Here is a 14,894-nt window from a genome sequence, read left to right as displayed (position 1 = left end):
AGCCTGAAACTAGACCAAACATATGTAGATTCCTCTGATGAACTGTGAACTTTGCAGGTAGATAAGACTGCAGGAAAGTCAACCAGTGCCGTTCCTGTCATTGTCTTCAATGTGTGGATAAATTTGGGCATTTTGTCTTCAGCCTTGAAATTTTAGACATATACGACACCTAGGCCGAATCCACATTACCTCCGCGCGTCCTGGTGTTGCACTAAATGTCCGCGAAACACCCGGAAGTATAGCGTCTTTCAAGCGCGATTCAGAAATTGCGCTGGGTGGAATCATCTCTAGACATACATTCTGAGCCTATTGTCCTTGTGGAATCGAGACAAATATTTTATGATTCAGGTGAGAACACTGATGTCATAGATTGGCTTGAAGGAATCTTTCAGCTATTAAATCTAAGTAGATCTGGCCAGTAGATGTCTTAGATAGGAAACTAGCTGTGTAATTGTATATAATAAACTACCTTCATTTCCCTGAAGTAAAAATGGGGTAAAATGAAATAATGTTAGAACCAAACTATAATTTTAAAGCAGCTGTGGTGGCGGCACAAGGCTTGCAGGACTCCATGGTGTTTCAGGAGGCTTACTCTTGCACCATCTCCTAATTAAAATTTCTCACTTTTCCATAACTAGCAGCCATGGTGAGGTGGTGGTGGTGGGGGGAGGACAGTCAGCTATATTCTGCCTTTTTTCTGCACCATGTTAGCAACCTTGGACATGGCACAAATTTGAATAGGAAATAATGTAAAGTAAATGGCTCAATCTCCCTCTCCAGATGGGTCTATGGCCCTGATTTAATCCCCACCACAGAACACACAATGAAAAGCACAGAAATGTGTTTTTCATTGAAACCAATAGAAGCAAAATGTAAGATGAATAACTGAAGCTAATAGATTTAATAACATTGATTAAAGAAAGTCATTTTTTTTAAAAAAAGTAAAAAATGTGAGTAGCCTTGGTAAACACTGGTAGACAATCTAAATTTTCCTTGTATCAAGGAGTTACACAGGGTGTGAGTAAACAAGCAATTGGACTGTTTTAAAAATATTTTTATTGAAACAAACAAATCAATACATACTACAGCCAACAGATATCAAAAGTCACACACAGATAAAAAAAATAAAACTAGCTTTATACTACCTAAGACTTTCCAAAAGCTTCCAAATGGTGCCAACTTACATCTAAGAGTAAGCCTCAGTGTAGTGTGGCCTATAGCTGCAAATCTTCCTAGCATAGCTTTGGACCTACCTTCTGAGATCTCTGGAACCTCCCACATCTAGGACAGTACTACAATTATAGTTCCCAACCCCCAAGTCAGATGATGGCCCCCTCCAATCTAAACAAGCTTTCCAAGAAACATTCTAGTACTTTACATCACCACTCCAGGTGTTCCCCCTCCCAACACTGACAAATACTTTCTTGAGGAGCTAACAGCTTCAAACTTGAGGCTATAAGAAGATGGCCAAACCAGAATACTTAATAACACTTGCCAAAGAAACTGGACCCATTAATTTACACATTAACCATTAAAGGGGAAGAAAAATACCAGATTGCCTCATAGTTTGGGACTTGATATTTGAGAACTTTTGTGTCATCCCTAACCAAGGCCATTTCCAGACGTCTTCTCCCCCTCCCGGAAAATAGTGCAAAACTTATGGAACGGCGCACCTTCATGGCACGATTTCCCTACATGACTGCTTTGTGGCGTGATGACGTCAGAAAACGCGCCATGAAGCAAAGTCATGATGGAAAATCGTGCCATGATGGCATGTCGTTCCATAAGTTTTGCACTATTTTTCGGGAGGGGGAGATGTGTGGAAATGGCCCAAGTGGAACTATTTTAAATGGAATAGAATCAAATGTTTAAGAGTAAAGGGTTTGGGGAGAATTTTGCAAAAGCCAATTTACAGCCTATACGGCTGCAGTATTGTGGTTGCCCCCCCTTTAGAATGGAAGTTGAAACTTATAAAGGGACTGCTGACCTGTTTGTTGCCTAGGGATGCCAGCCCAGCCCTGATACCTAGTGAGAAATTGCGAGGGTCAGGGACCTACCCGATACGTGTCATGCTGATGCCACTATGTCACTTCTGGTGTGATCTGGATGTGATGTCATCACATCAGCATGATGTTCTTGGATTTACCTGAAAATCCTCTGTTTAAACATAGTTTTGGAGAATCCTACATTGTGACAGTGAGATAACTTCGCTTCTGATTCACACTAGAAGTGACACCATGATGTTAGTGCGGCTCCAAATCACCCCCTTCCATTTTTCATGGAGGCAAGGAACGGAGGGTACAGAATGGGAGGATTCCTGCTATAGCAAGAGAACGAGCTGCCATATTGCTACCTTCTCTATGGCAGCCAATGGACAATGGGAGGTTGAGCACTATTTAAGCTGGTTTTAGCACCACATGGCAGGTTTTCTGCAAGCTGGCTCTCCAACCCTCACTTTGGAATAATGTGGGACTAGCCAGTTGCCATTAAGGGATCAAACGTATTGTTTGATCTTTGGGTTGATGATGAAGGCCATGTTTGTTCCCGTGCTGGTTGGGCCATAACTAGAAGCAGAAGTGAGGTGTGTTGCTACAGTACAAGTAGGACAATTGTTGGTGGCTGGCAAACTCCTGGCAGTTTGCCCCCTTGCCTGCTGATCACTAGAGATTGACAGGAGGTGGTAAACCACCAGGCAGTTCCTCACCACCAGCAGACAACCTGAGCAAATGCACAGTATGCACACTCTTGTTGGACACAACAACATCACTTCCAGAAGCGATGTCATCACATTGGCTGCAGGAGTGTTCCTGCGCTTCATGTGGGACTGAATCTGGCCCCAAACTGGATAATTCTCAAAGAATCAGCCCTATATGAAGTGCAGGAGCATTCCTGTCGACAGCACAATGATGTCAATTCCAGAAGTTGTGTCTTCGCACAGAGGCTGGGAGTGCAAAGGGAAGAGGTCTGGTGAGAAGTGATCCCCTTCCTGCCAGATCACTAGGAAACCTGGCAAATCTAGCAGTTGACAAGCAGCCTGAGGCACCTAATGATAAAGGGTTGTTCATGAACCAGCCCACTAATGACTGCAGGGGATATCCTTGGTGCTCAGCAGCATCAACCAAGCTTTTATTTGCTCAAGTGGCACGTTGGGGGAGAGAGATGAGGCTTAACACCTCTCAGCACTATTTTATGTGCATCCTGTAGATCAGCTACTAATTAAACCAAATTTAGCTCAGATGCTCCATTCTGCATGTTGCTACAAACATTAAAAAAAATCTTACAAGTATTATTTTATACTAGCAACAGAGCCTTTTTTTAAAAAATGGGCCCTAGAAAACAGAGCGCAGGAATGCTGGGCTTTCTGCTGCAGTGGTGCCCTCTGGAGCGATGGGCCACCTTGCCTGGCCATCCCACCACAGTGGTGCCCTCTGGAGGGACAGGCTGCCTCACCTGGGCTTCCCACTGCAGCAGCACCCTTCTGAGGGATGGGCCACCTTACCTGGCTGTCTCACCACAGCAGCACCCTTCATAGGGACAGGCTGCCTTGCCCGGGCTTCCTGCTGCAATGGTGCCTTCTGGAGCCCGTACTGGCAACGACTCAGTTTTTATCCTGGTGCTCCTGCGGAGGTGCACCAGGATAAAAAGTGGGTCATCACCAATACAGCTTGCCTTTTATATAGAAAGATATTTTTAAAATAAGTTTTTGCCTAACCTTGCTTTTCTTTAACCATCTCGTTAGGTGATGCCTATCCAGTATCACAACATCTCTTATTTTCATGGGAAATGCACAGGGGCTTCTCACAAATGAATACAACATCTCAAGGAGCTCTTTTGCTAGCCTAGAATACTAGATCAGTGCAATCCAAGCTCTGGAGTGATATGCTAAATCTTATTTTCTACTTCAAGAACAGCAAGGAAATTCAGAGGTCAAAATTATACTCAGTTGTAGGTTATCTTCAAACCACAAGATAATCATGATTCCTTTACCGAGCTAAACATTTCCCTAGTGCTTTATTCAGAGTGTGCTGGAATGGAAGGTATTGTGCTCCCCCCCTCCATGTAAATCTATTCCTCTGTGAAAGGTACTGCAAGTATTCCAGGTTTCTCATCTATATTTCAGACACTCTTTAGATCAAAGCACTGAAAAAGGTCAATGCGTACATCTTAGAACTAAGTTGTTTATGCTCCCACATTTGACACACAGAAATTATGGAGCAAGGACATCCAAGGCAGCTTAAGTGAGTTGATTCCACTCCCTCTCCCAGTTCTATGTTAAATGTTGTTGTTTGTTCCTGACCATGGTGTCAGCAACATATTTTTCCCAGTAAGATTCTCTTAATTCCCCCCCCCCCCCAAATGTTCCATCAATCATAGCATAGAAGTGCTCTGTCATAGGATAATTGCAGGTTGCCTAGCTCACCAAGGGCACCCGTAGGACCTCTTTTTCTTTGCTTATACAGTGGCCAGCTATGACAACCATTTTATTCTCTGATCTATCATCAGATAAAAATATTGTGTAGGGTTTTTAAAACTCCTTGGGGTCGCTCTGTTACTACACTGACATTATTAACCATATATGTGGGGCTAGTTAGAGTAGCAGCCTATGATATTGAACAATATCAATAGCTAGAAAACATCTTGCAAACATTGCCAATAATATAAGAACTATGCTTTTATTAGACAGAGGAAGGGGCTATAGGATTTACTCTGCAGTTTCTTCTTGTGAAGATGTAATTGTGGCATCATGTTTTTTTATCTGCATTCTTACACGAAAGGATGGGGGACTTAAACAATGAATGATTTTTTTCAGAGTAAAACAATTGAGGAATGCAGGACTTTAAAAAATGCAATTTTGTAAAATAACATATTAGTATAAAATGATTAATACATTTAATGAATACCAATAATAATTATAAGAAATGCCTGATTTTTTAAAACAAGATCACAGCTTTTAGAAGTATCCTGTTCCAACATACATGGTTAGATCACATGAACTGAAAATCAAAAATTACAAACCCAGGAAACCTATTTTATTTTTCATAGGAATTCTCTTCTGACACAGTGGACTTCTACAGAATTCTAAAACAATTCATGTAATAACTATATGCTGATGACAGATGAATCTGTACAATTCCTTTTTCTTACTACAATACTACTTTGGCAATAATCATAGATTCAATACATGCATTTTAAAAGTATTCTAAGCTCTTGCCGTGTCCGTCTCTAGCCAGTGAACGGGGTTGCCAACTAGCCAGAAAACAAACCTATGGCTTGCTCTGCTCTTTTACCTTTAAAATGCAGTGTAATTCACAGAAACCAGCAGCCATCTGCCTTGCATGATTATGATTGTTGCCAACTGTGCAGATGAAAAAGCAGCACATCAATTCAAAATACAGCTCATTACATACATTTTATATCTGCAGAGTACAAGGGATGGACATGAAAAAAGAAAACAGGCATTGCAAGCAGGCTATGCTTGATGTTTTGAACATAGTATTTGTGAGCATCACAGTATTGCTTCTTTTTCCTAACATGAATGTCCAAGATTCTTTTATAACATGGAAAAGCATGTCATTCTTTCATCTGCTTTCTGAACTACTATATTTCACAAAGAATGGTACTGCGTGCTGTTTCTACACATCTCAGTTGGCTCTCAGACTGCATTCCTAAGAGCACATTTACATGAGAGTTTTCCATTTTCCCATGTCAACTTTCAGAGATAGATACAGGAACATGATGCCACTCAAGGAGCAGGAATTGGGTGGTGCCAGGAAAGTATAACACACAACAACAATTCAGAAACCCTTATCACATTTTTCCAGGAAACATGGAGTACAAACGGGAACACTAGCAATAAGTCACTAACAAAAGCTAAGTCTGAACAGTTCAGAAGTGGTTAAAGCACAATCTTATGCAAGAGTACTGGTTGACAGCAATGTCTTGAAGATAATGTAATGTTGAAGTTTTATAACTGAAGAGTTTTAAATAGGCAGAGTATGCTAATTAAAGCCGCAGACAAATTCTAGTGGGTGAAAATGACAACATTTGAGTTTTTGATTATCAGCTTCCCAGAAAAGGAAATATGGTCTCTGTTGGCTTTTCTAAAGCATATTTGGGGGCGGGGAGAGAGAGTTTATCTTGTGTGATCTAAGCTAATGTTTCCTTCTAGGAGTGAACTGGCTTTCTGTTTTATGGAGAAACTATTTGCATTTCATGTTAGCCCTCACATTTTCAATATCATTGTTTTCATACTAAAATCCTTGACATGGTACCAAGTAAAACCTTCCCTGTTTGGATTGGCATAATTTAGAGGAATAAAACAAAAGAGTAGAATAGGAATAAGGAACATTTGGGGAAAGGGTGGAATGCATTAGATTGTATCATATATTTTTAAAGGTTTCCTTAAAAAGATAAAGAAGCAATTTAGTTGCAAGAGGTTCGTTGCCATGGCAAAGCTGATAATGGGCCTCAGTGATTAAGAGTTGATCATCAATTCTGCATTTTATTTCCTGGCCTTATTACTCTCTACACATTAAGAGCTTCATTCCCAGTGAGCAAAATGTTGTCCATTCCTAGATACAATGTTCATAAGCCACTGACCTACCACTAGAGTTGTCACCTTTGTTTCTGACATAGGGTTCCTGAGGCTTTAAAAACAGCATTGTTGACAGAGATGCAACAGGTAAAGCTCTATCTTCTATATATCTCTGTGCCCAAAAAAGAAACCAAACCAACCAACCAACCAACCAACCAACCAACCAACCAACCAACCAACCAACCAACCAACCAAACAAACAAACAAACAAACAAACAAACAAACAAACAAACCTGCAGGTGACCAGCAGGTGTTCATGTCTCTCATCCCCTTTGTGCCTGTTTCCATAAATATATCTAATTGTCAAAATGAGCAATCTGCAGATGCTTAAGCCCATGACTGGGCCATATATAGAGAAAACAGATATTTTTAAACTTGGGAGACCCCCCACCCCAACTGTACAGAAAAATATGAAGTTTTTTTAAAAAATGGAAGGGGGGAATTACATCCACACGCCCCACCCCCCATGAGTGTTATATGTACTTGCTAGGACAATGTGCCTCTATCAGCAGTGGACAAGTGCAAGTGGAAGATGAAGGAGGTGGAGGAGGGCTACTGCCACCGCATGAGCACTGTGTGAGCCAGTGGGTGGTCAGGGGAATAAGGTAGTGGGAGCAGCAGCGGTGCTGCAGGTTAGTGGGCTGGGGGTGGTGGTGGTGAATGGCTTGCCTAGTGGGCAAGTGAAGGGGAAGGATGCGATGCCCTGCCCTGTGAACTTTGCAAGTCCCCACTTGTATTTTTCTAGTAGTGTTTCCACAGACCATCATATATGGTACTGCATATTGCCTGTGCTGGAAAACCTTGACCACTCATCTTTTTTGAACATTTGTTCTCATTTGTCTTTTTTATTACACTTGCATTTCTGATAGCAAACCACAGGGTGGTGCCATTTACTTTTAGTCTTTCCCCCCCTAGCAATATGAGGGGGAACTGAATCCATGAATATGAGGAAGCATAATTAAAATAGAAAGAAACTATCACCAACCAGTCACTGCTGTTTGATGCCCCAATGAGGTGAAAACAGCAACATTCATTATTATTATAAACGCCACCTTGTGGATATCTGTAAATCCCAAGAAAATGAAGAAGCTATTTTAAAAGGATGTACTGAGCATGTGCAAAGCTGCAGGGAACTGTGGCATGCCATCTGGATCACACAAAATCCTTGGAAGAATCCAGACAAAGATATATGATCACCCTGTGACAAAGGAACATGAGTAATATTCAAGATGTGACTTTAATACTATGTCATATGCACACAATAGCAATATGCAAATATACTTGTGGAAATTAAACATCTGGTTTGGTTATAAAAAGAGGACTGATTGGCTTAAGGTCACCCTTAACCCTATGTGCACAGATAAACCCTATGTGAACTTTGTAGATAAACAGGGATTCAAATCACAGATCATTTTGACATGCTAACCAGTCAACCACATAGACTGTCATTAACAAGTCGCTAGGGCGTGCATGAAAGACCTGTAGCTGAGTCTTTCCCATCTTCACAACTTGTTTTTAGTAGGTCCTCCAGAAGGACTGGAACATTTACTCCAAGACTCAGGTAAATTATCTAGACATGTACATTTTCAGTTCTTGACTGCATTTCCTATATTTCTTTGTCTATGAAAAATGTAACTATGAACTTGTTTTTAAAGTGACAAGTCTGCTTCACAAATCACTCTCACTGTGAAGCTCTGGCTTTCATATTAGCTTTGGCTTTCCTATTTTTGGAATACAGATCCTTGCTGTCCTGCTCATAGATCAAGCAGAGTGAAATCCAAATAGCAGGCATCCATAATGCAGGCCCAGATTTCTCCAGTATTATTGGCTCATCACTTGGTAAAAAAAGCATCTGCTGCCCTGTTTAAATGATGTAAACAATCCAAAACTCCGTGGATGAAATTCACTCTGGCAGGAAATGAGAATGAAAGCTGGCATTTAGTAAAGGGAATGTGGAAGGGAGTTGTCATTTTTCACTTTCATTCCTATGGAGAAAATGTAGCAGATTCATCAGCAGGTGTTAATTGGTTAAGTGCAATTCAAAGCAACAGAACTAAATTAGTTTAACTTTTATGTAAATATTGCACATGGAAATTATAGCATGGGGTTGCTACACATTTCTGTCATGCAGTGTGGTTGAACTGGGATTACTTTTTAAACTGCCACAGTTGTGGAAATTGGTGTCAGCCTGCATACAAGTCTTGTATTCCCATATCCCTGAGGAAGTGATCAAAACATATCTATTGATCACATTTTTTAGCCCAGTCTGCGTTCAAGGAATTCAGAGGAGGTTATTTCGTTATTTCTACCTCCATTTCTTCTTTGCAACAACCCTATGAGGTAATTTAGGCTGAAAGAGTGGAACTGAGCCATGGTCATCTGGTAAAATTTGAATCCAAGGGCCAAGCTACACATGACGAATGACACTTGAACAGCAAGTGTATTTCTCCCTGTTCACTTGCCCTCCACTCAATCCACTTGCCATTCAAGTGTCATTCGTCATGTGTAGCTTGGCCCCAAGGCTTACTGGTTCTAGTGCAACATGCTTATCACTGTACCATACAGGCTGTCCAATTCTAGGGCTATCATATATAGGAGAAAAAGGTTAATTTCTCCACAAAATAATAAATGGACATGAATCTGGGCCAAGCTACACATGATGAATGACACTTGAACAGCAAGTGTATTTCTCCCTGTTCACTTGCCCTCCACTAAATCCACTTGCCGTTCAAGTGTCATTTGTCATGTGTAGCTTGGCCCTCTGACATCAAAATCATTGAGAAACTTTTCAGTCCCTCAGGAAGCTCTGTGCTGACCTCCTTCATTGCATTTTTGACTCCATTGTTTAGTTTTTTTTCTTTTACACCCATGCAGAACATCAAACAAGTTGCATACTTCTTGCAGGGGATGCATTTGTTTTAGTTCAGGTTACCATGAGTGGGTGAGTCTTGCTGGCTCCCAGCATGTTTGGATAACATCACCCTCTCTCCAAACAAAGGCTTCTGCCTTTGTTCCCTGCACAAAAAAAACCGACACTAAGAGTTGTCAAGCCTTATCCCCTCCCTTTGCATGCTGTGAAGTGATTAAGGGTTTGGATGATGTAATGTTACTCAGAACCCTCCCCAAGTTCCTCCTGACCACAAAATGATTTACTGGCTTGGAAAAACTTCCTTTATTTTTAGAGGGCTACTGCCAGTTATGTATATGGTACTAATGTGCACTAGGGTGCACATTCTTTTTTCGAATTCATGGTTGTTGAATGAAATGCCTACTGTGATTGGGTGGTTTTCCAGTGGGACACTACTAGGTCAGACTCAAAATTTGTTTTCTTTCATTCTCAGGGTTTTCATGGCCATTATTTTCAATGGGGGAGGGAACCAGTTGAAGACTCTGGGCTAGCTGTTTTTGCACTCAACAGCACCAAAATCACACCGAATACAGCCCTCCCTCTAAACCATTAACTCACCAAGTTTTCAGCACACACAAACAATGAGGTTGGTGTTAAGAGACCCCAAAGTATGCAAGTGACAGTGGTGCATGCTTGTTGTTTCACTGACTCCTAAGGCAGGAAACTGCAAGCAAACTGTTAGTGGCAGGCTGGCGCTCAAGCAGGAGAGCAGCACCACTGACTTGTGCATAATTTATTTGTATGCCATGATTCTTAGCATCTGACTATTATTGATCATGCGTGCACCAACTAGAGCCAAAATATTTTGTGCCTGCATCTGCTGGAGATATGCAAAATTGGCTCCCCCATTTGCAGTAGTGAGAGAAAAGTTTCTGTGAGAGTCTGAGAGAGCTTTTGTGGAGATTAATGGTTTTCCATCTCCCCCCCCCCCTATTCTTGACCAATGAAGTTGGGAGAACAGCAGGCCGAGTCCCCTTTCCAATTAAAAAAAATAACAAAAAATTGAAAGAGAAAGAGTTAAAGTAAGCTTGCAGACAGTCTCACTGAAACCAGATCAGTCATTCATGGGGAAAACTGAAATCAGCTACCTGAACAGCATGCAAAGAGACATTATTCTCCAGCATTCAACCTAGGGTTAACATTGTCAGTCAGTGAGAGACCCAAAAAACCTCAGTCTTTTGGGTGGATATACAGTTCTTGATGCTCCTCCATCTTACTTCTGCAGGACATCTACAGTAATATCTGGCAATTGGGAAAATCCCAAGCAAGCACACCAGCAGAAAGCCACTGAATGGCACACTTAGTCCAATGCCTCGGGTCATCACTGTGGCTCTCTCCAGTATAGAAACCAGTCATTTGTTTCCAAATTTGCCCTCATTTGCATAATATTATCCTCTGCAGACAGATGAGACCCCTCTCATGGTGCACAGAGACATCACTGGTACTTCTTTTTTCTGTGCATAAAGATGCACAGAAAGGGTTTGGCTTTTTTCTGCATGTAAAAGTGCACCAAAAATGTCTCCTGGCCTCAACGGTTGATGGTCAGATCTGGTGGCCTGGCGCAAAGGGAGCTTTTGCCATCCCAAACAGGTCACCAAACTCAGCTTCATACCAGTGGAGGTGGTGGCACTTCTGCTGGCATATTGGGGGCCCGTTAAGCAGAGGTGTGAGAGCTGGGAATGGGTATACTATTTTCCTTCAGTGGCACTGCCACTTTCCAGCTTGTGCTGAATGTGAGGGACAAGATGCCACTTCTTTTTTTCTGTATTTATTTCTACTTTTACAATACTCTAGGTGGACGAAGGTGCTGGTCAACACCTTCTCCTGAGATTTTAACTGTGAGTGAAAGTTGGAGACTTGGGCTTGCCTATGCATGTGATCTGATCTCATAGGTGAAATGAACAAGTTGCACACCTTGAGACCTCTGTATGAAGCTCACCATTCATCTCCTCATGAGTTTACTTTCTTTGCACCCTCTTGGGCCAGATCCATACCAATCTTTGCCCGGTTTTCCTCCCTACAATGCAAAGTGACAGAAATGACACTCTCTCATATGCTAATCATGCTGCAAAGTCATATGCAAATACAATCATCATGTTGTCTAATAATGTCTCCACCTCTTCCACCCTGTGGTCTTTCTCTGGTTCCTGTGTAACAAACTGACAAAATGCACAAAGGTTTGTGGATAGAATCCATGCAGCAACACCCTGCATTAACTCTTTCCTCCTACAATGCAGTAGAGTCAGTTTGCACAGACAGTTGGGCAAAATAATTGTCTGATCAACAGCATAAGATTGATATGTCCTTGTTGGAAAAGTTGACAGGCACTGTGTGTGTTTGATCAAGAAATGGAGGGAGGCTGTGAGGAGGAGGAAGAGGAGAAAGGAGTCATTTTTCTTAAAACTATTTTTTATGAAGAATTGTTTGGTGAAAGCTAGCCTCCCTATCTGTCTACACTGAACCACTGTATTAAACCACTGAAGGGTTTGTGATTTACAGTGTTGTACAAAGCCACAGTCAACCACATCAGTTCCCCATGTGGAACATCGATTGGCAATCTGCTCCAGTGGCATATTTGTCTCCAGTGGAGAACAAACAGAATCCAAGGAACTGCTTTGGGGCTGCAGTCATCTCAGGATGACACTTCAGCAGTTAATGTGGTTCTGATCAAGTGTATCTGAAAGGAGCTTTAAATTGGCCAGCTTGTGGAGGAACACAACCCCCTGGTTTCCCTACCAGCCCTAGATTCTTTTATTTCTTTTATAAAATGTCCTATTTTCATTGCTTCCACCAGCATCCCCCCCCCTAATCTGCATGCAGCCATGAGCCTTTGCTGCAGCAGCCCCCTCTCACCACCAAGTGGAGACAGAGTACAGGTGCATATGACCACTGACTGCAGTCCCACCACTCTCCTTCCTTGTGTCTCACAAAAGGAACAAAATAAGGAAGGTTTCCTGTAGGGTTGTTATGAGGGGGTGGAGTTTCTTTTTCAGAAATAGCAATTGGTTCCTCTTATACTCTTTTCCTCTTTCCAAAGAGGGATTCTCTTTGGTTTGTTATTATTTTATCTTTGAGGGTTTTTTAAAACCACGTGATAGTGTAGATTTCCTCACTAGTGGAATATAATATGATACAAAAGGTAAAAGCAATCTGATGCAGCAAGGACATGTTCAGTGTTGTCCTGTGTTTAATTGTTTCTTTGATGGCTCACCTTTTAGTAATTTTTCAACTATGCTTTAATCAGTACATTGTTCTTAGAGATCTAGATCAACATGAAAGAGGGATTGATTCAAAACTGACTAAAATTCCTAAAAATCCAACTAAAATGGATAGTTGGAATTCAGGGAGAATTTGGCAAAGAGGAATTAAGAAAATACTGTTTAACAACCATAGTTGCCTGGGGGGTGGGAATTAGGGAAAAAATTCTTGCAAAACCTGAGATATGTCTGCACACTGCTTTGAGGCTGCACAGTTAAAAGCACTTGAAAATGAAAAATATCACCGAGTGTTCAGAGAGGAGTTCCTGTGACTACCAAGCAGACCCAGACCAGCTGATGAAGACAGCTTTGAAGACAGCTCTGCTGGGTGCGAGCGGGAAGGGGAGATTCTCCCCGCACTGCTCGCACTGGGCAGAAGAATCCCAGCAGCGCTGGGGTAGGGCATGGGGGCTGGGGGTGTTTAAAGAGCCCTTCTGCTTGCAAGTGGCAGAACCCTTTCCTGTCATTTTCTCTTTGCAGTGGCAAAAATTGGAGTGTCTGCTGGCAGCTACTTTGAGGAGCTGGCCCGTTCCTGGCTGGATGGGCAAGAGTGGGAGCTCTCTAGTTCACAGGGACAGCTGCCAATCAAGTATGGAGGCCGCAACCAAAAGACTACCACTGTTGCCTGGGTGATGGATTGAATGGCGAGAAGTGTCTAGCTTCCCGAACCAGCAACAGAATGGAATGGAATGGTAGGAAAAGTAGTTTGTTCTGTAAAAAATGCGGACCTACGGAACGTGTTTCTTTGAAAACAAACCAGCCATTCCGTTTAGAATTCTGTTCCATGGTTCGTTTCGTGCCCATCTCTAGTTCTAAAGATTTTAAAGGCATACAAAATTATTTTTGTCTATAGTCTAGCTGGGCTTTACTTACAACTTGATCTGTGATCTCTCCTTGTGATAAAGAAACCTTCAGAATTAGACATGGGCACGAACGCGAAAAAAAACTGAATACACTGTTCATGGTTCATTGCTGTCCATGAACAACAACAATGAACATTGACGAACATGATGCTGTCATGAACATGTTCATTGTCTGTTGTTCAAGGGGGCCTGCAGCCGCCACCCCACCCCCAAAATAGCCTCACTTAGCCCCCCTCCCCTCTAATCCATTTACCTGGCCCTATAAAGATCCCTTTAAACTATCAGCTGGCAGGTGGTTTAAAGGGCCCTGTCCTGCCACTTGCAAGCAGAAGGGCCCTTTAAACACCCCCAGCCTCCCCACCCTACCCCAGTGCTGCTGGGATTCTTCTGCCCAGTGCAAGCAGTGCGGGGAGAATCTCCCCTTCCCGCTTGCACCCGGCAGAGCTGTCACCCCGGGGCTGCTTCTGCCCTGTGCCAGTGGGCCAGGGAGATACTCCCTATCCCATTCGCACCTGGCAGAGCTGGTGCCCCGGGGCTGCTTCTGCCCTGTGCGAGCAGGGCAGGGAGATTCTCCCTGTCCCTCTTGCACCAGGCAGAAGAAGCCACACGACGCCGGTTCTCCTGGTGCTAAGAGGGATGGGAAGATTGTCCCCGTCCCACTCATACCTGGCAGAGCCGACACCCCGGGGCTGCTTCTTCCCCGTGCGAGTGGTGCGGGGAGATTCTCCCTGTCCCTCTTGCACCGGGCAGAAGAAGCCACAGAGAAATTCTCCCTCCTCCCACTGGGACAGTGAGCACGCTGGGCTGCTTCTGCCCAATGTCAGAGGGTTGAGAAGAATCTCCTTGTCCCTCTGAGACAAGGCAGAAGAAGCCCGCCATCGCCTGCTCTCCCAGTGGGAGGGGGGAGAATCTTCCCGTCCCTCTCAGCATCTGGAGTGCTGGCACCACTGGGCTGCTGTGACCTGTTGCGAGTGGGGCAGTGAGCTTCTCCCCATCTCTGTCGCACCAAGAGAGGGGCAGCCAGCACTCAGCCGCTCATAGAGGAAGCCCCCAAAGAGCAGCTGATTCAGGGCTTTAAATGCCCCTTTTCGTGCCGCTGAGCAGTGGCATGGAAATGGGCATTTAAATGCCGAAGCTATACAAATAGCTTCAGGAATCTTTGATTCCGGGTTTCCAGGGCAACAGCAGGAGTTTAGACAATCCCTGCCTGAGTTGCCATGGGAAGCAATTGCAGGTGCCAGACTGTCTGGCTTGATGAACAGCACCGAACA

At 43.1% G+C, this 14,894-nt stretch overlaps 1 protein-coding gene across 1 annotated transcript in view; it reads right to left on the bottom strand.

Annotated features, from left to right (window-relative positions):
• ADGRL4 (adhesion G protein-coupled receptor L4) overlaps positions 1–14,894 on the bottom strand; it is a 167,494-nt gene that overhangs the window by 112,140 nt on the left and 40,460 nt on the right. The gene's annotated exons all lie outside the window — the stretch shown is intronic.

Source organism: Eublepharis macularius, chromosome 5 (assembly GCF_028583425.1).
Source record: "Eublepharis macularius isolate TG4126 chromosome 5, MPM_Emac_v1.0, whole genome shotgun sequence".
Lineage (NCBI taxonomy): Eukaryota > Metazoa > Chordata > Lepidosauria > Squamata > Eublepharidae > Eublepharis > Eublepharis macularius.
The sequence above is the reverse complement of the archived record's forward strand: the minus strand, read 5'-3'. Positions and strand labels throughout refer to the sequence as shown.